Here is a 27,701-nt window from a genome sequence, read left to right on the forward strand (position 1 = left end):
CAGGTCCCCAGGATCACACTCCGGGCTGCAGGCAGTGCTAAACCGCTGCGCCACCACCACTGGGGCTGCCCCCACTCTTCACTCTTAAATGAGGAGTCTTAGGGTTTGCTTATGTTCTGGCCTTTGGGGTAAAACCCTCTCCCTCCCCAGCCTTTAAAAAAGATGCAATAAAGAAAAATAAAAAAATAAAAAAGATGCAATAATTAATATTTTACATTTAATTGTTTCTGAATAAGTAATTCCTTTGTTGTACTTTGGAAGCACAAAAGGACAAACAATACAGTTTAGAGTTTCCCTCCAGCCTCAGTCTCCACCCCCAGGTCCGGTCCCAGAGACAACCCCATCTCCGTTGCTCAGGATCCTCCTAGAGTTACGCTGGGTCAGGCTGTTTAGTTTCTAGAAGTAAACACCCGCCCCTCTGCAGGCCATTCGTGTGTTTCCTGTATGTGTGTAAGCACCCTCTCAGCCAGAGACAACCCTCCACTGAGGGGACCCCAGGTATGGAGGGGAGGAGGGTCCTCAGAAGTGGGCATGGTCTGTGCAGGCTCAGCTGGGTGGCATCTTCTGCAAGTCCAGGTTGCTAGTGTGCTTCTTGCATGAGAGTCAGCGGAGGAGGCTGGGCCCCTGCAGCTGGGCCTTGGGGGCTGCAACCCACAAGTGTGGACTCTCAGCTCAGGGTCTCCCAGAGCCTAGAGAGGATTTGTCCATCAGTCCCATCTTATAAAGGATGGGTGTGAAGGGAACTACCTGGTCTGTGACCCCCAGCTCTCCAGTCTCATCCTGAGGGGGTTATATAACTTTATGAAGTATTTAGTACAGTACTTTACACAGAGAACACTCTAACCGTGTCCTGCCTTAATGGCCCCTCCCCATCAGTACCTACGCACCTTCTCTGCTCATTCCTGGCCTGAAAACCCGTCATGCTCCTTCATCTTGGGTCCCCGGGGATGGGTAGCCAGGGAGCCTCCTTGGTGTGACCCCTGGAACTGGGGTGCTCGGTGAGACCCCACCCCTCCTGGCCCCTACACTCCACCTCTTCCCACCCACCCCCGCCTCGAACCCCCCGCCCCCCTGCTCATTAGAGCCCAGCAACTGGCTACAGCCCTGGCTAAGGCTGCAATTAGATCGTTAGCACCAGCCCCAACCCACCTGCTCGGTCTGCAAAACGAGTTTTAATTGTAATCCCTTAATCTCCCTCAGATGGCTAGCGAGGCTGGCTCTAGGGCTTTTGCACCAACAGCTCCTTCCCCCCCTTCCCCCAATTAAGGGGTCCTCTAGGCAGAGAGTGCCTTTCCCAGGCCTGGGAGGAGCAACATCCTGCCCTGTCTCCCTCTTGGTGAGAAGTGGCCCCAGATAGAGGCTGGCCCACCTGAAGTTCCCATAGGTGGAGTGGACCCCTCCCTGGGCTGCACGCCTCCAGCCCTGGTTTCTCTGTGCTCAGGGAAGCCCCCACCCTGGCCCCTTCACAATGACATGATTTTCTGTCAACCCATCCTGCACCCCTGTACTGGCCAGCTGTCTCCTCTGCAATTCCGGGGTTGTGCTGCAGGTGGAACTGGGGGCCTTGACAGGAGACAGGACGTGTCCCATGTCCCAGTGGGAGCCTCCCCAGAGCGTGGCCTGGCCCTCCAGTCCCATGCCCACCCCGGGTCCTGGCACCCTCCACTACAGAGGAAACTGGCAAAACATTGGGACGGCCTCCATCCTGAGCTCTGAGCAGGGCAGAGACAGGAGGAGGGACAAGATGACCCAGCATGTGGCCCTGTCTGAGGCTGAGCCTGGATGAAGCTCTTTGCTGGGAAAGTTCTGTCACTAATTGACTTGCAAATGCCTTGTTTCTCCCCAGATTCATAATTAGTGCTAAGGATTTCTAGGGCCCCATCCTGAAGGGGCTTTTTTGGGGGCAGCCTACCCCTCTCCCCTCTCTGAGGTCAGCTGGGCTGGGGGTGGGCAGAGCGGGGCACCGGTGCCCAGCTGCCGCCCGGTGTTCCCACGGCTCTGGTGCCAGCGTGTGAAAGGGGAGGTCCGGGAGGTGCTGGGGCTGGGGCTCCCCACCATACTTCAGCTGGGACGAGGGCCAAAGCCCCAAGGCTCCAGGAAACAGCAGAGCTGGGCAGTGGGCAGCAGCGGCGGGTGGGGGCTGGCTGGCGCCCCCAGGAAGGAGAGCCCAGCCGGTGAGGGGGGCTGGCATTGGCGGAGCCTCCGGCTAGATGAACAGGCCAACAAGGGGCCTCTCTTCCCTGTGGCTTCCCCACAAAGGCCTTGGCTCCACCACTGGATGTGGGGGGCCGGGGGTGACCGGAGGGAGAGGCCATTCTCAAAGACACCCCCACTCCTGGCCTCTGTACTCCCAGGAAGGGGCCCTGGGCCGGGGGCCCAGTATCCTGACTTCAGGCCCAGCTGGGACTCTATCTGCCAAGGGAGGAGGGCAACTCTCCCAGTCTTCTGGGCTCAGTTTCCCCCGCGCTGTTATCCCTGGGATCCTTCCCCAACCTGATGTCCCCTCCTGGTATCTACCCCATCTTTTGTCCCCAACAGCCAACCCCACCCTCCATGGCCAATTCCCAGGAGTTCCCAGCCAGGGCCCCTTGGCCAGGCACAGCTCCCTAACCCTGGACACCTGCCACCCTCCCCAAGGGCAGGAGAAGCCGTCCCGGGGTCTGCTTGCCGGGGAAGGAGAAGGAAGATGCTAGGCTGTGGCGCCTGCTGTGGAGCTGGACAGGCCAGGGCCTGCCATTTGCAAACAGGGAGTCCAGACGTGTCTGTCAGTCCATGGGGGCCTCCCCGCCCGTGCAAGGCTCACAGGGCGATCGCTGGAGCCGAGGGGACCCAGTGGGCCTGCAAGGAGTAGATGCTCAGTCCCCTTCTTCGCTCATGGCTTTGTGTTGGCCTGTCTGTTCCCTGGGGGCTGGGTCCTATCACAGTGCACCCCCATTTTTCTTGCCTGGCTCGCCCTGCCCGCCCTCTACTAGTCCCCATTTCTTCCCTGGCCCCTCTCCCTGAATGGCCCACTTTCCTTGGGTAAGTCCCTCCCAAAGTCTAACCTTCTGTTGCAGGTTGCCTCTCCCGAGCCTGGCCTCTTCCTAGGCTGCCCAGCAGCTGGGACCCTGAGGGAAGGGGGTGGGCTGGGCTCTATGGTAACCCTGAGAAGAGAATGCCCTTTCTCCTCATCTGCATACAGACGGTCTCATCTGCATACAGACAGGCCTCATCTGCATATGCTCTGTGGGACTCTGAGAGCACATTCCGAAGTCTCCTGCCTGGACCCTCCTACCCCAGTGCTGGCATCCCTGTCGAGGGAGGGCCCCCACCCCTTCTGCCCCTGTCTGGGTCGGGTCTTTCTGTTTCCAAAAGGCAGCCCACCCTCCAGGGCTCCTCTTGCACCTGCTGTGCCCAGTGCGTGCCCTTCCCTGTGCTCAGAGCACTCTCTCCACCTCCTCCAGCCTTTCTAAACCAGGAGGCCCTAGTGCAGGCAGAGGGCTGGCCCTGTTACTGGCTGCCTCCCCCACCTAGGTCCCCCAACACCCAGAGGGTAAGGAGGCTGGGAAGACTGAGGCTCAGGCTGAGCAGACCCCGGCAACTTCCTTCATGCTGACCCCAGGCCTCCGTGAGATCGACCTGGTGGGGTGGGGGCTGCAGTGGGTTTTTGCAAGGTCGGGTAGCAGGAAGGGAGGGAACCTTAGAAGCGCTGGCGGGGCACAGGGAGCCCAGGCCCAGTGTCAGTCTTTTAAATAAGCCCCATTGTGTTACAAACAGAACTGCCTCTTCTTGGCTGCCTCCTGGGACTCGGTCAGCGCTTGGAGTCCCTGTCCTTGCAGGAGACCCTGGGGCTCTTTGGTACCTGGGGTAGGGAGAGCTTGGAATTCTTCTGATGGGTCTCCACCATGCTGAGGGCCTTGGCCACAGCCCTCCTCTCCAGCGTCCATTTCCACTGTGAAATGAAGAGCTGGAATAGGCCAGGTCGCTTTAATGTGTCCCTTCTTCTGGAAACCGTGTCCAGGTCCCTAGCCAGCATTCTGTATGCAATTTCAGCAGATGCCAGGGGCCCCTGAGGTTCATCTTGACTTCAGGCTAGGAGTCCCAGTCTAGGGAGCTAAAAAGTGCTGTGGTCAGTGTTTAAATGGAAAGGGGATTGTAGACATATGTGTGTACATGCATGTGAAGTCTCTTGGAGAGGACACCGGGACCACCAGTTGCCTTTTGGAGAGGAGTTAGGTGGCTGGGGATGGGGTGGGGAAGCGACATACTTCCCTTTCATGCTGTGAGAACTGTACCATGCTTACTATCTTAAGTTTTTTTATTTAGGAAGATTCCAGGTTTCAAACTATAATTCCATGGAGGGGTGGTGGTTAGATGGGAGGAAGAACTTTTGAGAGGGTGATGGAGATCTTAAAAAGTGTTGGTAGTCTGGACTCTAACACTTTACAGCATGAGCTCTATAGAGTGAGAGGGCCTATCTTTTGGGGGAGTACCCTGGATACAGACATGCTACGGGGGAAATGGTGTCAAGAGCAGTCCCAGTGCCTTCTTACTGTGGGTCCCCTGCCCTCGCATTCCTACCCAGGTCTTGCTGGGAAGTTCTGTCTGCTGCCTAACCTGAATCCCTTTTGCTAAGGACGTTCATCCCCTCTATCTCTCTGGGGAGGGGCAGAAGAAGAAGGAGCAGGTGGCCCTGTGGGGCAGGGGTGCTCTTTCTCTGTGGTCTGTTCAAACACAGGAGGACATTTGTGAAGAAGGGCCCCTTTGTGGAGGAGAGAGGGCCACCCAGTGATCTCGCACATAGGCAATCCCACCCTGTCCCATTCTCTTGCTCCTTGCAGTGGTACCTCCTCAGCTGCGAGCACCTGCCCATCACTCTGAGTTGGGGCTGACCAGAGCCTGGGTGGCACTGCCAGGAGTCTTGGGATGGCTGAGAAAGGTGGAAGGAGCCAAGGAAGCCCCCAGTCCCCACCCCACCCCACACATGGCTTCCTTCTTCTGCTGCAGTGGTGGGTCTCTTGGAGGGAACCCTCCCTTCCCAACCCTGCCCAGGTACATCACTACCACCAGGACTGGGTCAACATTCAGGAGTCTTTATTAGACATGAGATGGGACCTCCATCTCAGAGGATAGCGACTCAGACAATACTGGAGGGACTGGGATGGGCCACGGTGGACAGCTGTTGACACGGGAGCATGGGTACAAGGAAGCCCTCTCCAGGCGGCTCCAACATAATGGGCAGCCAGGCTGGAGCTAGGGCCATGCCATGTCCATCATGCTCAGAGGCTTCCTGGAGCAACCAGTCAGCTTGCTGGAGTATTCGCCTCATCCTTTGGTCAACCTAGGAGGGCTTCTCAGAGGGAACCCACACCACCTGGGTGAAATAGGTCCTTCTTTTTGGTCTGAAAAAAAAATGTCAAGAGTGAAAAAGGTTCTCTTTGGATAGAGACCTTGGCAGGAGGCAGAGGACAAAATTCCAGGGAGAGCATCCAGCAGTCCTTGGGGCTCCCCTCCACCAGAAAGGCAAGGGCCTGGGGAGGCCCCACGACAAAGGGCTGAGTCTGGGCATCTCTTATAGGAGCTCTACCCAGGCCCATGACAGGTGGGGATCTCAGATCCCCAGCAGGTAAGAGGTTAAGCTGTGGCCCAGGGGATGTGCCTGAAGGTGGGGGACCTGCTTCCCTTGGCCCAGGACCAACCTAGGACAACTCAGGTGGCTTCCACAGCAACTGTAGCCTCTTCCCTAGTCCTGTCTTCACTCATAAGGATGGGTTTTCACATCCCTCCGGGTCAGCACCTGAGAACTTGCTTGGAGGTCCCCGCCGCTCTGGCCCTTGAATATATTAGGAGCCTGTTCCGCCAGGGCCCAGGGAGGGAGGGAGCTTGTGCAGGGGACCCACCAGGCCCCATCTGAAGCCCAGCCCAACTTACTAGCTCCCTGACTCGGGGCCCTTTACATGTCCTTCCTGGGGCCCTGATTGCACCTTTGCAAAGTTGGGGGCAGTACCACCCAGTTTCCAGACCCATTGAAAGATAGAGAAGAGAGGGGGTCCGGCTTGCCCGAACCGTGGGTGTGAATCCAGGTCAATTCCCTCCTTCCTGGGGTGGATGGAAGCCTTAACTAGGAAGGAAAAAGATCAGCAAGGGCTACAAGGAAATCTGGCATTGAGAGCAGGACCATGGGCACAGCATCCCTGTCCTGCTCACAGCAGCTCTGGGGGGGTCCCTAAAGTTCACCCCACCTGACTTCTCCAAGGGCTTTCAAATCTGAAAAGAGAATCTGGGGAAGAGGAGGGGCTGTGAACCATGCCCCTCCACTGCCCTCCTCCACTCGGATGGGGTGGTCCAGCCTCAGCCACCGCCCTCCCACTGACCTTGATTCACCCCACTACCCTACAGCAGGCCTAATGGGCCATAGACCTTGTCTCAGGTTGTACTGGGGATGGTACATTTGCCTCACCCATCACCTATCCTACTGGCAGCTCCCCGCAGGTAAGGATTCGGTCTCCCTCAAACCTGGGCTCCTTGAGGCCCCGACTTCCCTACCCCTTTGACCTGGTCTGGCGCCCAATGCCGCAAGGTGAGGTGTTGCTCCTGGTACCCAGCCACGACTGTCAGCCTCTCCCTGCGCACACACAATGTCCCCCCCACTGTAGCCTTCCTGGCTCCAGACCCTCAGCCTGCTGGGGAGTCCCACGAGCCCCAGGCTGGCTGGATTGGGGGGACAACGAGGTGTGTGTTGGAGCCTGGGGAGGGGTCGTGGGTGAGGCTCCAAGCACCCCCCTATGGGGGAGGAGGGGTCCAGATGGAGCCATCTCTGCTGCTCCGCCCTCCCAGCCCAGACACAGATAGGCAGCATCTCCTAGCAACCATCGGTAGCAGGGGGCTGGGAAGGGGGGGGCGGGGAAACAATGATGTCGTAAATCATCCCCAGCCCCTCCCTGCCAGCCCACCCTGCCTCAGTGGAGAATGGCCTCCTTTCTCTCCCCACCTGCTTCTCATTTGAGATTCCCCCAGCAAAGCTGGCCCCTGCTCTGAATCCCCTGGGGATACCCCTCTAGGTCAAGGTGACCATTCTCTGCCTTTTGCTTGGGCTCCAGAGGGAGGGAGTCCTCACCATGTCAAGATCTCTCAGGGATCCTGTTGGAACCTCCCTGAAGGCAGGAGCAAGGAGACCTCTTTCCTGGGGGGCCCCCCAAACCTGAGGGCCTGGGAAACTCTCACTTTCCAGTGGCCTCTGGCTCTTGCCTCTCTCTGTGGGTGGGGATGGGGGCAAGGAAGGGGAATTTCAAAGCATTTTGTGACACTGACTCCCCTTCTCTACACAAGATTTTATTTATTATTATTATTATTATTATTATTATTATTATTATTATTATAAGTAGGCTCCACAACCAGCATAGGGCTTGAACTCAGAACGGACCATGAGATGGAGAGACACATGCTCTGCTGACGGAGCCAGCCAGGCACCCCTCTAAACAAAAGATTTTACATTTGGGTCCCCAGGTCTTTAAGGGGCACTGGGACATCACCACATCGGCCAAGTCTGTTTCCTGTGCCAACAGCCGTCGTCCAGAAAGCTCAAAAAATGACTCACACCGCAGGGAACATGTTCCTTACCTCTCAGATTGGCCACGTCAAGCCAACGGTACTTCTGCAGTACAGATCTCCATAAGACCTTGGGAAGGACGTCCCCAGACAGGGGCAGGCAGGATTCTGGAATTTCCTGGCTGGAGAGAGGAAAAGCCTGTTACAGAAACACGAAACTGAGTGCAAATGTCTTACACTTATAACATCAATGCGTTCTCGGCCATGTGAAATAATATACACGAAGTATTGTGCACAGAGCCAGACATACAGTTGGCCTCCACCTTGGCTATTTTTTAAAAATCATATGTTAATATTAATTTTTATTGGACAGTGGTCAGGAGGAAGGGATAAATCCCTGAAGACCTATCTCCCATCCTTCAGGAGCCCCATGGGAAGATCCAGATAGGAAGTAGTGCCCTCAGTACAAGATGGCAGCCAATTGCTATGGCAACAGCAGCAGAAGGAGTCCGGTTGATTGTGGGGGCAGTGCTGGAAAGCCAGCTGGTGCCAGATGGACAAACCCAGCAGAAGGTAGCCCTGGCTGAGTGAGGCTCATGCCCCTGTGCCCAGGGCTCTCCCTCCATATGCCAGCCTCCGCCTGGTCCCTCCTGTAAACCTAGAGGCTCCTCTCTATCTGTGGGGTATGATGCCAGAACCAGGCCTCCCCCTCAGCTCTTGCTTGTACAACAAGGAATGACCACTTGGAGACAAAAGACCCTGCTGCTCAAAGTCTTGCTGGCCCATGGGCTGAGGGATCTGGATAAGCCTGAATTTAGCTCACTCCTGACAATGCTGAGGAACATAAAATTGGGGACTTGCCAGACTCCAGGGCGGCAGGGCTTGGAGGCACCATTTTGTGTCCACTCACTGGAGGGTCCCAATGTCTGGCCAGTGTTTCCTTGGAGAGCGCTGAGATGAGGGCCACAAGGTTAGGGCAATGTGGGGGAACTTCAACCCCACTCCCTGCAAGATTGTTAGTGTTTACACCAGGCCAGCAGGAAGTTCTTCCTGAGAATGATGACAGAAGCTGTGGCCACGCAGTCTACCATCTAGGTGGTAAGATGCTCGCCTGCTGTGACCATGCATGAGAGCTCCAGCGAGTGCATGGAGCCCAGCCATGCTTCCCAGGCAGGCCTTCAGCACAGACAGCACCCAGCCCCTCACTCTCCTCCCCAGCACTCGTGCCCTCATTTGGGAACATGGAAGCCTGCCCTGACTGTCCCCACCTACATGAAATGGGCCTTCTAACTCTTAGTCCCTTCTAGAATTGGCCCTGGATATCTGCATACAGCCTTACAAAACACCCTGGTTCACACAGACCCATCTGGTTCCTCAGGGTAGCTGTGGAAGGAAGTCAGGATCCAAAGATATTAAGTGACTTGCTTAAGGTCACCTAGCTAGGAAAGGAGGGAAGCCAGGGTTTGCCTCTTGACCAGCCTGTCTGATTCCAGCATCAACAACCAAAACCTCCCTCTGTAGTCCATCCTGTGGATGGAGCCCTTCTACCAAATCTGTGAGCAACCTCGGGCTTGCTGGGGTTGCTGTCATTCTACCGCTTCCAGTGCCCCAGACCCAAACATTTATTAAAAGGAAAAGTTCACAGCAAAGCATGGGAGGTGGGAGAGAAGTTCTATCCACGCTGCTGGTAAGCAATAGGTGACACTGGGATCAGGCCAGGAAAGACCCCCCCACACACACACAAGACTGGGTAGAGTCTCAGGGAGCCCTCCCGGGGGCAAAGGGGGTACAGGAGCTGGAAGCACCATGGAAAGGCTGGCTTGGGGAAGGGCGGCTGAAGGGCCTGGCATTATGGGAGTTATAGTGGGGAAGAAGGCTGGCAGCAGGTTCTTGGTGCAGGGGGTGGGGGCCTATGGGGCCTGAGTGGATTGTGGAGGGGAGCCTGTCCTGAGTCTGTCACTGTGAGAGCCTGGCCAGATCTCAGCTTCTCCATTTCCTTCCCAGATCTGGCTTTCTCCCCTCCTCCAACCCCCTTCCACCCGCTGCTGTGGGCCCTGGGAGCTAAGCCTCCTCACCTGACAGGGCCACTTCCACAGCCACTCACAGAGAAGCCTTTGTGCAGAGGCTGGGCCTGGGGGAGGGGCAGGGGCCGGCACCCCCACTTCCCTCCCCCCAGAGGCCAGCAGCAACGCCTCACCTCCTTAGCTGCCTCTCTAGCCTCCCACCGCCTTTCTCCAGGAGGGATCCCCTCAGAGCCCTGGCCCACCTGCCACCCCTCCCTCACCCCCTCTTCTAGGGACTCTCCAGGACTGAGTGCCTTCTCTTCTCCAGTCCTCAGCTGACCCTGGGACACCTGTGTTAGGCACCAACCCTGGCTTCTCCACGTCTCCTCCCAGAGAGCCCCCATCAGCCTACCTGTGTGCAGGTGGCATGTGGCATGCATGTGGCGGTGGGGCGAGTTTAGGGGAAGAGCCGGAGACCCTTCCCTGGGTGGCTCCCAGGCCTTTCATCTGGTCCTTCATTTGCAGAACTAACCGAGAGCCAGTGAAATGTCTAGTTGGGCACTGGACTGAGTGGGCAGCTAGATGCGGTGCCCTGGTCCCTCCTTCTCCCCAGCCACATCCTGCACCCAGCATCTCTGAGGCTGTCAGCCAACTCCCCGGTATTCCCTGGTGGGGCCCCTAAGGCTCTTCATGACCCACTTTTGCCTCCATGTCCTATCACCTTCTGGCTCAGAGTCCCCATAATGGACAGCCCACCCCCATAACAGCCTTTTTCCTGCCTCCCTGCCTGTCCACTCTCCACCACCAACTCCCTCAGGCCTTGGACTTGAGAACACCCTGCCTACCTTTATCTCACCACTTCTCCTTGGGCCCCTCCAGGAGGCCATGCCTCACTGCCCTGCCCCATGCCCCTGCAGCACCTGGCACAGGTCAACCTTCCCACTACCTCCTCGGGGCAGCCCTGTATCCCACCTATTCCACCTTTGTCTTCACACGGCCTCTGGCACTCAGCAGGTGCTCAGTAAATGCCTGTAGATGGACTGAGCAGACAGAGAGGCAGGGTTAAGGGAAAGGAAGGTATGGGTGTGAGAGCTACTACAAAGGAGAAAGAGATGGGTCCTGACTCCGGTGCTGTGGAGGGGGAGGGTCTGCACCTGATGTGACTTGAGGAGTTTGGTGACACCCACGGTGGAGGCAGACTAGCAGGAGCACGGCCAGGCTGGAAACACAGTGCTGAGCCTCTGAGTGTCTGGGTTGTGGCCACCGGCGAATTATGGAGGGAGGTTGGCTTATGTACCACTATGGAGGCCCCAAGCACGGGAGCCCTCCTGGCAGCTGGGGCCTGGGCATCAACCCAGCAGGTGCACCCCTCCAGCCTTTTACCTCTGGAGCTAAGGGTGGGAGCACAGAGAGCAGTTAGAGGACAGATGTGGAGTTCAGGGAGGCCAGAGCCAGCAAAGTGGGAGAGCATCTAGAAGGCCAGATGTGATACACTAGCAGGTCTGCAGAACCCTAGGGAGCACTCATGAATGGAGACCTGGCGAACCTGGAGGACTGAACAAGCACATAAGCAAGGATGTCACAGGAGACCCAAATGCCACAGGAGCAGGCAGGATGACACCCGCAGGAAATGCTCTGCATGGGTTGCCCAGCCTGAGTGGGGACGGGTGAACTCGTGTAGGGGCTGTGGGTGGCCGTCAGGGCGCAGCTTTGGCAGAGTCGCAAACATGAAGCCAGACTGCTGGGCTGGGCAGAGAAGACTGGAAGCTTCATCTCAGGTACACAGCAGCCCTTGGAGGCCCCAGAGAGACCCTCACACTGGCAGGGGTCCTCACCTCTACTTCTTCCTGCTGAGACGCCCACTTCTGACCCCTCCAGTATACGTCCCTCACCCACAGTCCATCAGATCCTTCGTCAAGGCCTCTGACTACCGGTGTTCACCAGGGGTCTGGAAGGAAGGAAGGCCTCTCCCCCAGCCCTGCTCCCGTGCCGGGCTCATCCTCCTCTCGGGCTGCCATGCCTCACTCCTCCTGCCTTCCTCTCTCTCATCCTCTCTTCCCAACTCCACTGGCAGGAAGACTCCTCCATGTTCTGGCCGCCGGCCGCCGCTGTGTCCATCCACCTGTCAGAGGTGGCCATCTTAGGGCAGCTTCATGAGATGGCGGTCTCCCTCTCCCTCTCCCTCTCCCTCTCCCTCTGCTTCCGTTCCCACAGCAGTGCCTCCTACCCGTCTCTCTCTTCCTGAAGCCTGAGCCCAGCAAGGTGGGGGGCCAGGCTGGGGAGCCAAGGCCAGAGGAAGCAAGACAAAAAAGGACAGAAAAGCTGGCCCCTTGGCATCTCTCTTTGGCATCTGAGTACAGCTCAGGGAGGGGCGACAGAAGGGAAGAAAGAAAGTAGTGTGAGTTTTTATTTCTGTCCTCTTCCTGCCACCTCCCCCCCCCCACACACACTTTGATGAAAACAAAATCTCTCCCCTTTTCTCTCTCCTCTCCTCCCCTTTTTCCTGGCTCCTACCATGAGCCTCCTGGAATGCAAATAAGTTGTATTATGCAAATGTATGCAAATCAGGCTTAACGAGCGGAAGGAGGGGGCAGAATGCCTAATGAGTAATGGTGGAGGGTGCAGATGGAGGGTGGCAGCGATGACCCCCCTCCTCTTCTCCCGTTCCCACAGCCTGGAGGCTTGCTGGAGGTAGCAGGGTGTCCCTCACTTCTGGGAAAGACTAGAAGGTCAAGGCCTCTGTCACTTCGGCTCAGACTGGCCTGGGTGGTAAGTGAGGGACAGGAGAGATTGCAGGGAGAGTGGTTAAGTATAAGGGACTGCTGCTCACTAGCACAACCTTCCCAGAGTCTCTGGATGCACCAGCCTCTCTGCCTGTACAGCTCGGCTCCAGTGCTGAAAAGAGGGTGATGCTCATGCATGCCAAGGCTTGTGCATCAGAAAGGAGGATTCCCAAGGGAAGATTCCCAACCAGACCCAGGTTCTTCCTGGGGGTGGGGGTGAAAGCTGTCTCTCTTTGTGCTTAGGAAAGTGGGGGTTGGGGCGGTTGCCATGGAAACATAGCATGGAACACCCACCTCCCCAACATCCAGCCCCAGAGGACCTAAGAGTTGAGGGGGGGATAATAGATTGACACCCCCTGATGCCCCCACCACCTGGCACTGCCAGCCGGAGATGGCAGCATCACATCCTAGAGAGAATGGCCCCTTTGTTTCTGGGCTCCCGGTGTTGGAGAAGCAGGCCTGGGCACACAGAAGGGCCTTTCCCAGGCCCTGTTCCAGTTTGCGTGACTCTTGCTGGCCTCTGGAGACTCCTTGTGGCCATCGGCTGGCCTCTGTGCCCTGGCAGATGGTTGCCCCCTTGCCTTTTCTCCTGTGAGCTTGCCAGCTACACTAGGTGTCCCTGTGCTTCTGTCTGAGGCCTCCCCTCCAAAGCTCCTCGGACAGAGATACTAGCCAGTCCCATCTCTTTCTGGCTTGTGTGGACACCTCACATGTCCAGACATGCATTCTGTCCTTTTCTATACAAGGACAACCTATGAACCCTCCCTGCCAGCATTAGGTCTGCTCCTCCCAACTCAGGCTGGGAGGCCCATGCAGGATATATACGACACCGACACCCTAGGCAGGGCCAGGCTGGAGTTCAGGAGGCTGCATCTTGGCATTTCCACTACCCAGCTGAGTGACCTTGGTCATAACTCCTTCACTCTCTTGGGATCTGTAAAATGAGGAATATAGGGCTGAGGCTCATTCTAGCTCTACCTGCTTTCACAAGACCTTAGGTTAAATACTTTCTGAGATCTAACTCTCACCCCTCCTGCTGCCGCAGCGGCCCCTCACTCAGACTCACCAAAGAGGACAAATGCAATTTCCTGAAGATGGAATGCCAACTGCCCTCAGCCTTTTCCTCTTCCTGAGACTCTACGGCTGCCTGCAAACAATTCCCACCGATTGCACAATCTAGAGACAGATAGAAGGCCCCTCCCCCTCTCCCGGAGGGGGCCTGCGCTGCCGTCCTACTCACCGTCAGGGAGCTGTCCGTGGTGCTGGATGCGGCTCTGGCTCACGAGTGGAGAGGAAAGAGGGCGGGAGGGTGGGCGAGCACCCACCCGCCCCAGGTAGGAAGCTAGAGGGAAGAAAAGAAGCAGAAACATTTGGAAGCTGTAAGTAAAGGGGCAGATATCCCTGAAGAAAGTTTCTCCTCTCTGAAGATCTCCAACTTGCCAATACAATCGGGAGTGGGGGGTGGTGGAGGAAAAGCCCAGGAGTCAGCGCAACTCTGAACATCTCCTTCATTCCCAAGGACTTAAGAGTCCTCGATTAGCTCAGTCTTCACCTGAATCCTATTTGGAAATCTGCCGGGAGATAGAGTCATAGTTCCTGCCCTTGGGGAAGAGCTCAGGTTGAGGGAGTTGACAGGATGCAGATCTCTAAATTCCACCTGAAATTCTAAGGTTCCCATAAGGAATTTAGTAATAAAGATGAGAAAGATAGACATATGCAGATACACAATCTGTCCCACAGTATTAGATATGGAGAGCTCGAGAGGAAAGGTAGGGAAGGTAGGAAGGTAGGAAAGGGAAAGTGTGTGTGCCTAGGGGCGTGTGTGTGTGTGTGTGTGTGTGTGTGTGTGTGTGTGTTTGTCTGTCTGTCACCCAGGCAGAAGGGTAAGTCTGCACCTGTGGTTCTTATCCCTAGCTGCAATTAAAAATACCCAGGGAACTTTTAAATGATACCGATGCCTAGGCCTCATTCCGGATACTTTGATTTCATCCATCTGGAACTAGACCCAAACATCAGTTGTTGTTTTTTTTTTTTAAACCTCCCCAGGTGATTTTAGTGCATAACCATGTCGAGAATCACTGGCCTGGAAGAAGGCATGTAAGAAAAAGTACAGGGGTTAAATCTGATCAGCTGGAGGGCACAGCAAAGCTAGGGCCCCTGAAGAAGTAGGGAATGAATAGGGATGAGGAGGACCAACATCTAATATCCCTCTCCTGGGAACTCCTGGTGGCCTGATCTGGATGGGAGACTGACTCAGGTGTTGAGCTTGTCTCGTGTGTACTGTGGAAGCTCAAACCATCTCAGTGACATCAGGCAATGAGATGAACTGTCTTTCCACCACAGTCCCTTGTGCAGAGACAGAGCATGGGTGCAATGACCCTGAGGGCATGCTGCTCCCCTTCACCCAAAAGGTCCCCCAGGGAGGCAACTGTAGAAGGTAAACAGCAACAATGGTCTCTTTCAGTGTCCAGATCCCAACCCTTCAGTCCAATTAGCAGACACAGCAAACAGCAATTCAGCGGCCTTCAGCTGCTGTCATAACAAACTCAGAGCAGCCTTAATGGGGAGATTAGGGCAGGCAGAGGGGGGGTGTCACTCTGAGCTTTGGGAGAGCCTGGGTGGCAAGGAAGGGTTCCCCATTTCTCTCATGTCTCTCCTATCTAAATATGCACCTACACAACTTTACCTTCCATAATCCTGCTTCTCATTTTCCTCAAAGCTCCAAGAATGTTTTCATGGTTTTGTCTACTCCTTCCCTCCAATGATTTTAAAGCATTAACCTAAATGCATTTGTCTCCTAGGGAAGCTGGCACACTCTGCCTCTGGATGAGATAGTGCCACAGCCCCCCAAGATCTCCGAGGTCTCAATAGCAAAGGAAGGAAGGTGAAAAGGTCCATCTGTGCCCAAAACATTGGGGTGGGAATGAGGTGAAGAAATAAGTATCAGAATATCCTAGTTCCCAAACCTTGGAAGTGCAGACTTCAAGCAGGACTTCCAGACCCAGAAGAATGCAGAGGGGCCTGTGCTTCTCTGGCAGGTTACCAACCTTGGGGATTGATTTGGCATTCAAGGAGGTGGCAGACTGGGAGGGAAGAGAGAAAACACCCCTTCTTAAAGTTGTTCAGTGTCGAAGAAAAGTCTGCACACTGATAGGCAGGTAGGTCTCCATTTGGTTTGTTAATTATACCCATTCCTAACTGGTCCTTTACCCAAATAAACTGTGTTTTTAGTAACTCTAGAAACTTAATGGAATAAACTTGGAATTATCATTTACCCATGCCATATTTCTCTATGTAAGTCAGTTTACCAATCCTAAGTACCCTTCCAATAGGTGATAGGGACTGTTAAGAAGAGAAAACATGATGGCCCTTCTGCCCCATGGACTCTAGCCTCTTCCCTTCAGGGGCTTCCCAAGGACTGTTCCTCTTCCTCCGAAACTTCAGACACTGCCTTTCCAGGTCCCCAGGAGTGCCTCCTTAGCTCCAAAGCTGGGAAAGGAGGATCTTCCTCAAGTTTAAATGTGTTGAGATCCTCAGTCAAGAGCATACCAAAGAGCTGTCCTCTTTGCATCCTGAGATCAACCATTATGTTTTCAGATTATTGTTCCAAACTGTAGCTTAAGAATTACTCTTCGCCTATGGATATCATAATATATTATAAGATCTTTTACATAGACTTCTTTGCTCCATGTAACAGTCCTGAAGGCATACATTCTTCTCCCCCTTATATAAACATCCTGTGGAAGCTCAGAGATGATGCTTGTGGCTGGGGAAACCTTTCAATGCTGCATATTGGGGAAAATCTGACCCAGGGTGAGGTTGTGGGTGGTAATCAAAACTTGAGTCAGATATTTAGGAGAAAATTGCCTTTGAACTCTTGGATTCAGAATTCAGTAGGAAGGCATGAGAATGAGACTGAGGGAGGAAAATGGGGAAAGAAACCAGCTTAGAACCTATTTCCCAGTAGGAATGGGTAGATGTCGAAAGATCTGAAGAATAAAACTAAAAACTCGTGGACACAGAAGTGTGATGGTACCAAGGAAGAAATTTGCTAACTGGTGAGTGGTGAGGCTCTTTTGAGCCCCTTTGGAACCAGCCTCCCTGCACCCCCACACCATTAGTTCTCCAAGTGCGTTCAGTGGAGGAGGTATTACCTGGTATAAAAGTTGGAGGATGCAGATGGCAGGACTCGGGGGTGTCACTGTGATGTCTGCATTTGGTAAACCCTCCCAAACCCCAGAGCGTCTGTTCCTCTAGTGGATTTATGCTTATGCATAGTCAGGCATCCCTGATCTTACAGCCAAGCCTCCTGCCCACTGTGGATGGGTCACACACATCCAACCTCAAGCCAGGTCACTTGGGTTCTCACCCTCATGAGCAGACGCAGCTCCCAGCACAGGCACCCATCATTTCCCTGACAGCCCTGCCCACACAGCCATGTGCACCGCCACATGTACACATAAGGCAGCACACACTCACCCACCACATCCCTCCTGGCCACTATGTCCCTCCTGGCCTCTCCTCGGAAGGAGGGAATGCTTGTTCTATAGGGTGTAAACTCTCTACCCACGTGCTCCCTTAGCCCCTCTATTCTCCTTTGGAGAGCCGGTGGTCAGATGTGCTGATGGGGGATCCCACAATAACAACATAAACCCACTGTGGCGAAAATATAAGCTCTAAGTCTTATGTAGGTGAGTCTCAGCAGATCCCACATGCACATTTCCAACCAGCTGCATGAAGAGTTAAAAAGAAAAAAGAAAAAAGAAAACAAGGGCTTGTCTTTCTTGGTGCTTCTCCTCCTGTCACAACCAGGCCTGAGGTCTCTTCTCCTGGACCTTCCTCTTCCCCTGAAGCGCAGATACCCTCCCTTCTCACTCATCCCTCTTGTCCCCCCACTGGGGGTTGAAACTATTGAGTAACATCAGGTACATGCTGGGGTCTGTGGTTCCTCATCTGTAAAATGGGGTTAATAGCAGCCGCCTCAGTGTTGGAGGATCAAAGAGAGGCAGAGAGACAGAGACTGTTACCAGGAGGTACCCTGTGCTGTTAGGGATTCTCAGTCCCTGCCCAAACCTGCTCCCTTTCTCCCTAATCCTGTCTCCACTGTCTCCCTCCAAAAATACCAAATTCCAAACAGCTGAAAAATCGAGAGGTGGTTAATCTCTCCTTCCTCCAAACCCCCTAAGGGAGGAAACGTGTGCTCTAGGCTCTAGGAAGCCTGCTGTTTTAGTTTGGTTCCCCAATATTTCTCCCACATAATATATAATTGAATCATAATCTCCTAGCTATAAAATCAGCTCCTGGAGGAAACTGTAAATTAACACAGGGAACTGGAGTCACTACAAGGTCATTTTGTCCAGTTGTCCTGTCCTCTTTCTAGCCCTGCACTCCTGCACTCCTGCCAGGTGGTGGGGGATGGACCCAGGAGAGGAAGTAAAGTCAGTGGGGCCTTGCTACATTTAGTTTTATTCTACCAAGTGACTCCAGACCACCCTCCTCTCAACTGCACCCAAATGCTTTTGCTTAAAATATTTAGGTCAGCCCAGATAAATGGATTCTTTTAGGAAAGGCCCTGATTAATCTAATTCTTTGATTTCTCTGGGCAGCATAAATACTAAGCTACAAATTCCTTTGTGTTTGAGCTCCTTGAGGCCATTTGCTCCTGGAGATGATTTCTAAGAGAGTGAGGATGGGATGGGAAGGGAAGATGTCCTAAAAGACCCCAACTCAACCCATTTGATCAATGAAGACAAACATGGCATGAGAAGCTTTTCAAGACATCAGACCCAGGTCCTGGGTCAGAGAGAGTAAAGAGTGTGAACAAGGGAGCTGAGAAATCCTCTGCACCCCACGGCCCCAGAACCCAGCCTGTACCTCCAGTTCCTCCGCGCTCATCTCCACTCTGCCATTCTCAGCTCTCACCCCAGCCAGGTAGACCTACTTGGCTTCAGGGAAGCAGATGAAAGCAAAAACCCCAGGTAGGGTCTTTGCTCTTTCCTTTTCTCCTCCAGAGGAGGGAAGGGGCTCCCCCAAAGCCTCCCACCCCAGCAAGAGCTGTGGATAGCCTGCGGAAAGCTGTTCACTGGCACCCACGGGAGACGCCTGGTTTGGGAGCCCCAGGCACGGTCCCAAATAACCCCACAACTAGATCTCAACGGAGCTCTGCCTCAGAACAGCTTCCCCCGCAGGGGCCCACTCTACATTTGGTCCAGAAAGGCCCCATCCTGAGGAGGAACCACCCCGCCTCTTTCTGGCCTCCTCCCAGCTCTGGGCGAAGACAGAGCATCTAGCTAACGGGAACCGGGCGGCGCCTCCTACCTGCGCGGGCCCGGGTTGGGGTGCGGTCTTGAGGCCTGCGGGCCACCGGCTCCTCCTCTCGCCCACGCGGCCCGGGGGTCCTCACGTCCCCAGCCACTCGCATAGGCCTCCCCCGCCCGCCCGCCCATGCGGCCAGCTCTCCCTGGGCCCTCTGCGCAGTGTATGGGGTTATTTTTACTTTCGGTTATCTAGCTTTATGAAGACTCCACACCACTCATACAGCTAGATAACCAAAGATAACAACCAACCCCGCCTCCTGGCTGGTGCCGCCGCCTCTTCCACGCAGCCTCCCGGCCGCCGCCGCCGCCGCCGCCGCCGCTCCCGGCCGCCGGTGGAGGTGGGAGAGGGCACAGGGGTGGAAGTGGGGGCGGAGAGAGAAACGGGGTTCAAGTAGGAAGGACCTCGAGTCCAGGACACAGAGACCACAGAGACCGAAAAGGGCGTGGGAAGGACGCGACGGCCGGCGGCGTCGAGGTCCAGGGGTCGGCCAGGGCCGGAGAAGCTCCAGGCACCCCGTTTCCCACTCGCATCCGAGCACGAAGTGGGAGTTCCGCGGTGCTCCCGCAGGAAGAGGGACTCGCGGGCTTTTCGCGCCAGCCGGGAAGAGCGCCGGGACTGTGGCGGAGGCCTCCGCGGCCCCACGGGGTCCCCGGCGCCCTCCTCCGGAGGCTGCAGGGCGCGCCCCACAGCCGAGCCTCCGCGTGGGAGCCGCGGGAACCTCTGCTCGGGAAGGGCTGCAAGCAGAGCGCCGACCAAAGCCGGGGGCGAGCAGCGATTCGTGGGGAGAAAACCCCCGGCGGCGTCCTGGCAGGGAACAGGAAATCCCGGCAACCCGGAGGGAGGCAAGCCGGTGCGGGGTGGGGGCCCCAGGGCCTCCTCAGCGCGTCCCTGGGAGAGGGGGGCGGGAGAAGTAAAAGGCTGAGACCCCACCCGGGAGGGGTTCCGGGAGAGCCCCCAGCCAGATGGGGCAGGCGGTGCAGGTGAGCAGAGTCCCAGGCCCCGCGGGACCCCTCAGAGAAACGGCTTTGTACAAAGAGGGCCACAAAGCACCCAAGGCTGTGAAAATGGCCGGGGGTCCGAGGCGAGAGGGACCCTAGCGCTTGGCAGGGATTCCGATCGGGAACGGGAACCGTCACGGAGGTCCTGGCAGGCCAGAGGAGGGTGCGGGTCTCGGCCGGCACCTCGAGGTGGACGCGCAGGCACGCCGGACGCCGAGGCGTTCGCCCACCTGCTGCCCCGAGCCGGCCAGGCCACTTACATCGAGCCCCGGGCGCCCATCGTGCTCTCCCGCGCGGTCCTCCCGGCGCGTTGCCGCCACGGAGAGCCGTGGCCCGGGGTCCGCGGTGCCGGGGCTTAGCGGGCGCGGGGATGCAGATGCCCGCCGGCTCTCAGCCTCCGCCGAGCAGCGGCGAGCGGGGCCGCGCGGGCCTCGCCCCCCCAGCTCCCGCCTCCGCCGCGGCCGCTGCTCTGGCCCGGGCGCGCTCCGGCTCCGGACTTTTCATTCATCCTTTCACGCTCCCTCCCCAGGCCAGCCTCCGATTGGCTCCGCAGGGTCTGACGTCACCGCCTCTCCCCCCCCCCCGCCCCGACCCCGCCCCCCTTCCCGGGAAGAGCTGGAGCGCGCAATTGGGGCTCTCCTCCCCCCGGAGCGGGGTGAGGGAGGAACTACAGCCTCAGAGCGCTGACCCCCGGCCGCTTGCTGCCTCACCCACCTGAGGCCCGTCTGCCATCTCCCACCATTGTGGTTTTGATCGCCATCCTCACTCTTTTGTAGGCCTTACATTTTCCATTTGGTCCCTAGACGTGTTGCACCGGGGAGAAGGGGGGGGAGGGGGGCGCAGAGGTTTCAAAAAGAATCAGATAACTGGATATTCTCCCCCTACCTGCCTCCATCCCTCAGGATATCGTTTGTGCGTGTGTTCTGATCTCTTCCATACTGGGATCCTAATCTTCTAGGACCTGCAGGAACCTCTCTCTGGTCGGTTTCCAACCCAAAACAGTGAGGGAACGATTCTGGAAGTTAGGGACTCCTCCTGGGACCCGCGGGGCCTCCCTCTTCGCCGCGAGGAATATTCAACGGGAATATCTCTTGAACCCGCTCGCTACACCAAAGTTCCAGGCGGGGGAGGCTGGTGGGTCCCAGCGGCGTTAACCTGGGCAGCATCAGCAGCATCCACTGAGTCACCGAGGCCCGCGCTAGCGCCTTCTCTCCCTTTCCGCGGCCCGTGAGCCGCCAGGCCCTTCTCCACCTCCGGGCATCTGGAGAGCTGAGGTGATAGGGAGAAGCATCACCCTCAGCAAGGTTTTCAGTTCCAGGCTTTCCTGACCTGACTCCCCACCTGCCCAGAGAATCAGAGTCCAGTTATGCCGCGTCCCAACCCCGGGAGCACGCACCGCCCTGCAAGCGGGATCCGGATTCTCGCTGCCTGGTGCAGCGAGCTCTCCGAGAATGAGAAGGAGCAGTGAGGCCCTGGTGAGCCGCAGTGCCTGCCTGGGAGCGGTCCCGGTCTCCAGTTTCCGCACCCCTCCAACTGCCATACTCTCAACCCCTTTTCTGAAAAATCCTATGGCTTAGATACCTAGAGCCCGTGTACCTGCTTAATACCAGCAGATTTCTATCACCTGGGATCCTTGAACACAGTGCCAACAGAGGTGCGCTCCCCATGCCTCCAGTGGGCCCAGCCAGACTGTTCTTTAAATAAATTTTTAAAATTTTATTTATTTGAGAGAGAGCCAGCACAGAGGGAGAGGGAGAAGCAGACCTTGCTGAGCAGGGAGCCCAACGTGGGACTCTATCCCAGGACTCTGAGATCATGACCTGAGCCACTCAGGCGCCCCCAGCCAGACTGTTCTATACACTCCAGCGTGTCACCTCTCTGCAGCGTCTAAGACAAAGCCGAGCCTGGATGCTATTCCCCTTGGTTAGATGCAAGCCCATGGCCAATGGCTTCATTAAACACACTCCCTTAAAGATGGGAGAATGTCTGAATAGTGTCTACAGGATTGTGAGGTGGGGCACACTTGGAAGTAGGATAAAGCCCCAGGGCCTGCATCTCCCAAGAGAAGAGTATGGAGCTGAAGCAGTCAGCCTGGCTTTCCCAAGGCTCAGGGCATTCTCAGGGCTGTGCTTGGCACAGTTTTTCTGCCTCTGTCAGCCTCCAGAGGGTCTCAGGACCCAAGGAAAGCCCAAGGGAAAGTCTTTCTAGAAGGTTCCACAGCATCAATTCTTTACCCTCTCAGAACTAGGAGCATGTCAGCCAGAATTGGAGAAAGAGACAAAGTGTCCACTGCCTACTTCCTTCCCTCCCACCCCTCCCAGGTGCTCCTACAGCTCAGAATGGAACACTGTGGGAGCACTGGGGCCTCTGTTGCCTTAGTAGTAGCAGAAAACTAGAATTCTCCCCCAAACACTCTCACAGATAGACCTACCCTACAGGTATGCTGCCAAATGCATTCCCTAAGGCATCCTCCATACCAGGCCCTGGAGAAACTATAGGCTCCTCCAGCCTTTCAGCTTCCTGCCTACAAACCTCCTCAAGTAATTCCAGGTACATGACCTCACACTCCAATGCTCTCTAGACATTCCAGCCACCCTAGATTGGGCCAACACTTCACATATACCACCCACTTCCCCTATAAATATTCCCCAATTTGTCCCCCACAAGATCCCTTAAAAGCACCTAAAGCATGCTTTCTCCCCCTCCTTCTCCCCTCACCCAGTGCCTGTGAGGCTGGGGCCAGCATGTGAGAAAGAGCTGACCTTCCTGTTAGCCAAAACCATCCTCTTTTTTCTGTCACCAATTCCAACCAGGTCCCCTGTCCTCATGGGCCCAAGCTTAACTCCACAATCCCTTACTCTGGAGTCACCCAGTGAGCACAGCAAGAGGCAGCAGGACCAGCGTAATCCCTCCTTTTTCAGCCACAGCTGTATTTTTGCTGGGGATAAGGTGGGGGTTAGACTCAGAAAGGCTTCTTTGCCCCAAGAAGACACTCTCTTCTCCACCCCTATTGGCCAAAATCAGACTCTGCTGGACCTTCTAAAAAACTGAGATCTGGAAAGAAATGGGTACATTTCCAAATTCCTCCCAAATACCTAGATAAGGAGCTAGATCCTCTGCCTCTTGCTGTGGTTTTGGGTTCTGCAGAAGAATCTTGGCCTACGCAGTGGCCCCCACAGAAGAAAATGGAGATTAGTTTACATTGGAATCACCCTCTCCGGCCAGGTTCCTGATGAAGCAATTTTTTGTCTGGTTTGGTTTTGTCTGGACTTGACAACCTGACCCTCCAGGGTTCCTGCTTACAGGGGAGTAGGGCCTCTGTCTCCATTCCAACAGGGATGGAGCTATAAGCCCTGAAAGAAGCAAACTCCCCACCATCATGTTCACTGGGCTTGCTTTGTATACGAAGCCATGTTACGGCTGGTTTCCAAAAGGACACTACGTGGAGGGAAGCAAATGAGACAGCCCACCAGGGCAGAGCAGCGTCATATAGACTTGGTCTAGAGGGTCTAATGCTACACCTAAAGCAGTGCCCAGGAAAGAGTGAGTTAACAAGGGGATGTGTGTGTGCCCTTCTGCGGACCTAGTGTCCTATAAGTGGAAAGGGAGGGTGTTGACAAAGCATGTCCAGCATGGGATCTGTGTGTGTGTGTGTGGGGGGGGTGGAGAGGCAGGGCGACCGTGTTATGTTTTAGTGACTATTCGGCAGGTCCTTTGACCACCAGAGACCTTTCTACTATCTAGAACTGGATACAGCAGGCCTGAGAGAGGCTTCCAGCTAGAGCAAAATGGGTGCATTTTGTCCCCCTCCTGCTTGGCCTGCCAGCCTCAGTCTCCCCAGGAAGGCCTCCGCTGGAGCCCACAGCACTCTCGGTTGAGGTGGAAGTTCTACAGAGCTGTGGCCTGCAGATCCCACCGGAGTTCTTCCAGGGAAATTCTGAGGTACTGTGGGGAGAGCCCCCCAAGTCCCTGGCATTGATGTGAGCTTGTAAGTGTCTCCATCAGCTTACAGCCTGCATTCTTTGCCTGTGCCTGTCCCCACCCCCATCCCTACAGTCCTGGTGCGCACCCATTGTCTGTGCCTGAAGAGCCCTATGTACGGAAAAACATGGCCTGAATTATGCTCTCAGGACGCAGCTTTTGGACAGCTTTTTATAATTTGGGTCCAAAATACATTTTGGCATTAAGCCACTCTCTTGAAACATTCAGGTAATTAAATAAAAAGCATAATTTTTCTTTGTTTCAATTATCAGATTAATTTGCCTTGAAGACACAGATGAAAGCTGCATGTGGAGGAGGGTAAGTTCAGGTATTTATTTTTGCCTTATAAGCGCATCATTTTTATGAACATTATCACACATTATTCTTTGGCTATAGAATATTTGCATTGTCTGTGGGATGGTGACACATAAAAGCAAGAACGGGCAATTAAAAAAATGCTGAAGCTGTGAAAAAAAAATCTATCTCCATATGGACAGAGGAGGTTAGAGGGCATGGGGACAACTTGGAAGATTTTGTCCCTGGGGGTGTCACCCTTCCCTCCCCATGAGAGTGTTTTTCTCCTGCTGAGAGGCCAGCCTGAGAATTCCTCAGGCCTCTCTAAGCACTGCCTCCCTGCCTGCCCTCAGTTCTTTTTTTTTTATTTTTTTATTTTTATTTTTTTTATAAATTAATTTTTATTGGTGTTCAATTTACCAATATACAGAAAAATACCCAGTGCTCATCCCGTCAAGTGTCCACCTCAGTGCCCGTCACCCATTCCCCCCCACCCCCCGCCCTCCTCCCCTTCCACCACCCCTAGTTCGTTTCCCAGAGTTAGGAGTCTTTATGTTCTGTCTCCCTGATATTTCCTACACATTTCTTTTCCCTTCCTTTATATTCCCTTTGACTATTATTTATATTCCCCAAATGAATGAGAACATACACTGTTTTTCCTTCTCCGATTGACTTATTCACTCAGCATAATACCCTCCAGTTCCATCCACGTTGTGCCCTCAGTTCTTAAACCCATAACTGAGCTGAGCACAGGCCTCAAAGCCCTATGGAGTCAGGGAGGTAAGGACAAGGTGACAGAGACAGGAGAAGGTCCACCACCAGTGAGTGGTCTCCTTGAGGGGCAAAAGCATGAGCGTGTAAGGGTGCACACAGACACACACACGTGCAAACACAAACCTATGTACTAAGACAAATGCCACCACATTTCCATGGCACTCCCAGCAAGAGCCTCTGAAGCTTCCAGGGGCAGGGCCCGCACATACCATTGTGGTGTGCATGCTTCCCAGACCCCCACTCACTACAACCCACACTGCTCTCCTTTCTCACCTCTGTCACCCAGGTACAGACATCTGCATCCCCACCCCAGGGTCAAAGGGCTGCAGCCCACGCCCCCAGGAAGCTCTGAGAGAAGAGGAAGAGTCCCTGACTCCCCAGTGCCTCTCCTCCCTCTCACAGAACTGGGGTCTTCCATTCCCATCATCAATGACTCCACAGTTCTTACTACCATCAGAGGGGAGTACAGGCCTGGCCCCACAACTAGAGGAGGCAAGGTAGGGAGAATAGGGGAACACAGAGGTGGTGCAGGGCCAGCTCCTCCCGCCCCCCCCCATTGAAAACAAACAAATAAGAAAATAAATACCCTAAAAGCCAAGGTGGCCACCCACGATGACACCAGAACCAGGGCTGTTGCTTCTTGGATGCCCGGCCCTGTCAAGGAAGAGAATGTGAAGGTTAAAGTGGCTCTAGTTCTCTCCCTTGCATTCTACCACCTCTCTGCCACCCTCTGTGGCCCAACACTGAGCTTCAGGGCAGGCGGGGAGGGGGGGGTCAGCGGGGAGCAGCCTTGCCATGCAGGAGGGCAAGGCCCCCAGCTGCCTGGCCAGCCCCAGTCTGGGTGGACAGCGATAACTCATCCTCCCCCATCCCACTCACAACCTGCTCCGCCTCCATCTGAACCTAAAGCTCCGGCTTGGGGTCCTGGCTCCAGCCAGTCCTGCCAACCTGCAAAGAGTAGTCCCTCGCCCAGTGGCCCAGTGGACACTCTCTCCTCCCAGCTCCCCGCTGCTTGGGGCAGAATGGAGGATCTGGGGGCAAGGAGACATTTCTGTGTGTCCAGCTCCAACTGCACAGCAAACTGTAAAGTGCTCTACACTGAAGATACAGCCAATCACGCTCCGCCTCTAGCTTTCTCACCCTTCCATCCATAAGAGCAGATCCTGGAGCTGTCAAGTTCTCCCCTGTCTCACATACACAAAAGGTGAGAATACAAAGCAGCTTTTTAAATTTTAATGTTGGGTATGGAACCTAGTCTCAATATTTTTATAGTCTCATTTTTCTCGGTATTTTGCTTTCAGGCTAAATTTTTATTTAGGGGAATGATGTGGGTGATCCAGCCCCTGATAGACTAAGAGAAGTGCGTTCACATGTGTGTGGGTGCACGCGGGTGTATGCATGTGTGTGTGTGCACATGTGTGTATTGGGGTAAGTTGGTGAATCCTCCTGCCTCAAACTCAATCCACAACTACTCACCTTCTTTTTTTAATTAGGAAGATAATCTATCTATTAATGCAGAGGAAATCATAAAAAGGAAAGGCTGGGGAGTGGGAGTAAGTAAACCTTCCATCCAAGCCTGATTTCTAGGAGCCGTGCTTTGAGTGCCCCTTGCCCACCTCTCATGGCCACAAATGCCCACCAGTCCCACAGCTGCAGCTCAACCAGCCTGTTCATTCATAAAGGGATCTCTCCATCTGAAATGATCCTCACACTAGAGGGGCCAACGCCCCCACACACACTGCAACTTGCAGACTGGCTAGAAAATATTTGGGGAGTCTCCAGCTCCTTCTTCCACCCTCATCAAAAAGAGGCGTGGGGTCCCTGTAGCACCTATCTCTGCTGAGCCCTGCCCTGCACCCCGTGCCTCGGGGGGAACATGGTGACAAGGACAGCACCCCAGGAGACATGGAACATGTGTGTGCATGTTCAGGCAGCCTCAGCCTCTCCCAGAAATCTGGCCTCTGGAGAACCAGAAATAGTCTGCAGGCCTCCAAGCCCCCACTGCCTCCACAGGAGTCCCAGCCTGTCTCCCAGAAAGCCTCGTGTGGGTAGGGACAGGACTGAAAATTGTGCCTTCTCTCTACATCTCCTGGCCCTTCTTAAAAATTAAGAAATAAAAGCCAGCCTCAGATGGGGCTGGTGAAGGCTGGCAGAGCCTGAGCACCTGGCCCCAACCCCATGCTGGCCTTTCAGCTCCCTGAACCCTGCTCCCACCTGCCAGCTCATGGGAAAAGCAGAGAGGAAGGTGGAATGAAAGTCATCTAAATTCTATAAAAATGCTTTTGGGTTTTTTTCTGATTCTAGTCCCCACTTGTTTGGGAATGTGGCTCCTCCCCTGCCCCCAGCCCCACTCCCCCAGCTCCTCAGACTTTGTCCCCACGCGCAGAGAGGACCGGAGCCTGAGAGGAAAGAGGTCAGGAGTCCAAATACAGAACTGTCTTTCTCCTCCCTCCCAGCCTGGCTAGTCTTCCTTCCTGCCCCTCCTCTGGTACAAGCATTAAGATGTTGGCCGTCTGGTGGAAAGAGGGAGGGGTGGATTAATAGGATCAGTAGCACCGTGACCCTAAAGCCCCCCCAATCCCATTGACAAACTTGGTAAGCTGTCTGCCTTCAGCTGGGCGGGGAAGGAGGGGACCAGGAGGCGCTCTGGCGAGGGGCAGGGCCGCTGCCTGAGCCCGGGGCCACCCTGGAAGCCCCCGGAGCAGGGAGCAGGAGTGAGCGGAGACCCCACTCTGCCAGCCCCTGCTCCGCACACATGCTCCACTCTGTGGGTCACCCCCTAAATCTTTTATCAGCCGTTCCTTCCTGCGATTGCTGTGCCTGTCTCCATTAGCGGGTGAGCAAAGTAGGGCGCCCAGACTTAATTCAGGGGTCCCACCCCAGCCCAGCCCAGATGTCCAAGGGAGCAAGGACCCTCCCGAATGCCACTCACCTGGTTTCTGTGAGGAGGAGAGCCGGCTTGGTGGCCCCTGCCGATGGACTGCCTCTCTCCAGCTCCTGCCTCCTGAGGCGGGGCGGGGTGG

General features: G+C 55.2%; 1 long non-coding RNA gene across 4 annotated transcripts; it reads right to left on the reverse strand.

The window, feature by feature from the left end:
• Positions 1–5,056: 5,056 nt before the first annotated feature.
• Positions 5,057–27,701, reverse strand: LOC140594967 (uncharacterized). 4 transcript variants are annotated; one of them, XR_011996279.1, is made up of 6 exons: positions 27,611–27,701; positions 25,265–25,332; positions 15,280–15,396; positions 13,554–13,655; positions 7,600–7,709; positions 5,057–5,381 (listed from the first exon to the last, which is right to left on the reverse strand). It is a non-coding gene; the product is annotated as an uncharacterized lncRNA (long non-coding RNA). The 4 variants fall into 4 exon arrangements; XR_011996280.1 differs by lacking the exon at positions 15,280–15,396 and having other exon boundaries at positions 27,611–27,693; XR_011996278.1 differs by lacking the exons at positions 25,265–25,332; positions 27,611–27,701 and adding an exon at positions 19,890–20,088.

Source organism: Vulpes vulpes, chromosome 13 (assembly GCF_048418805.1).
Source record: "Vulpes vulpes isolate BD-2025 chromosome 13, VulVul3, whole genome shotgun sequence".
Taxonomy (NCBI): domain Eukaryota; kingdom Metazoa; phylum Chordata; class Mammalia; order Carnivora; family Canidae; genus Vulpes; species Vulpes vulpes.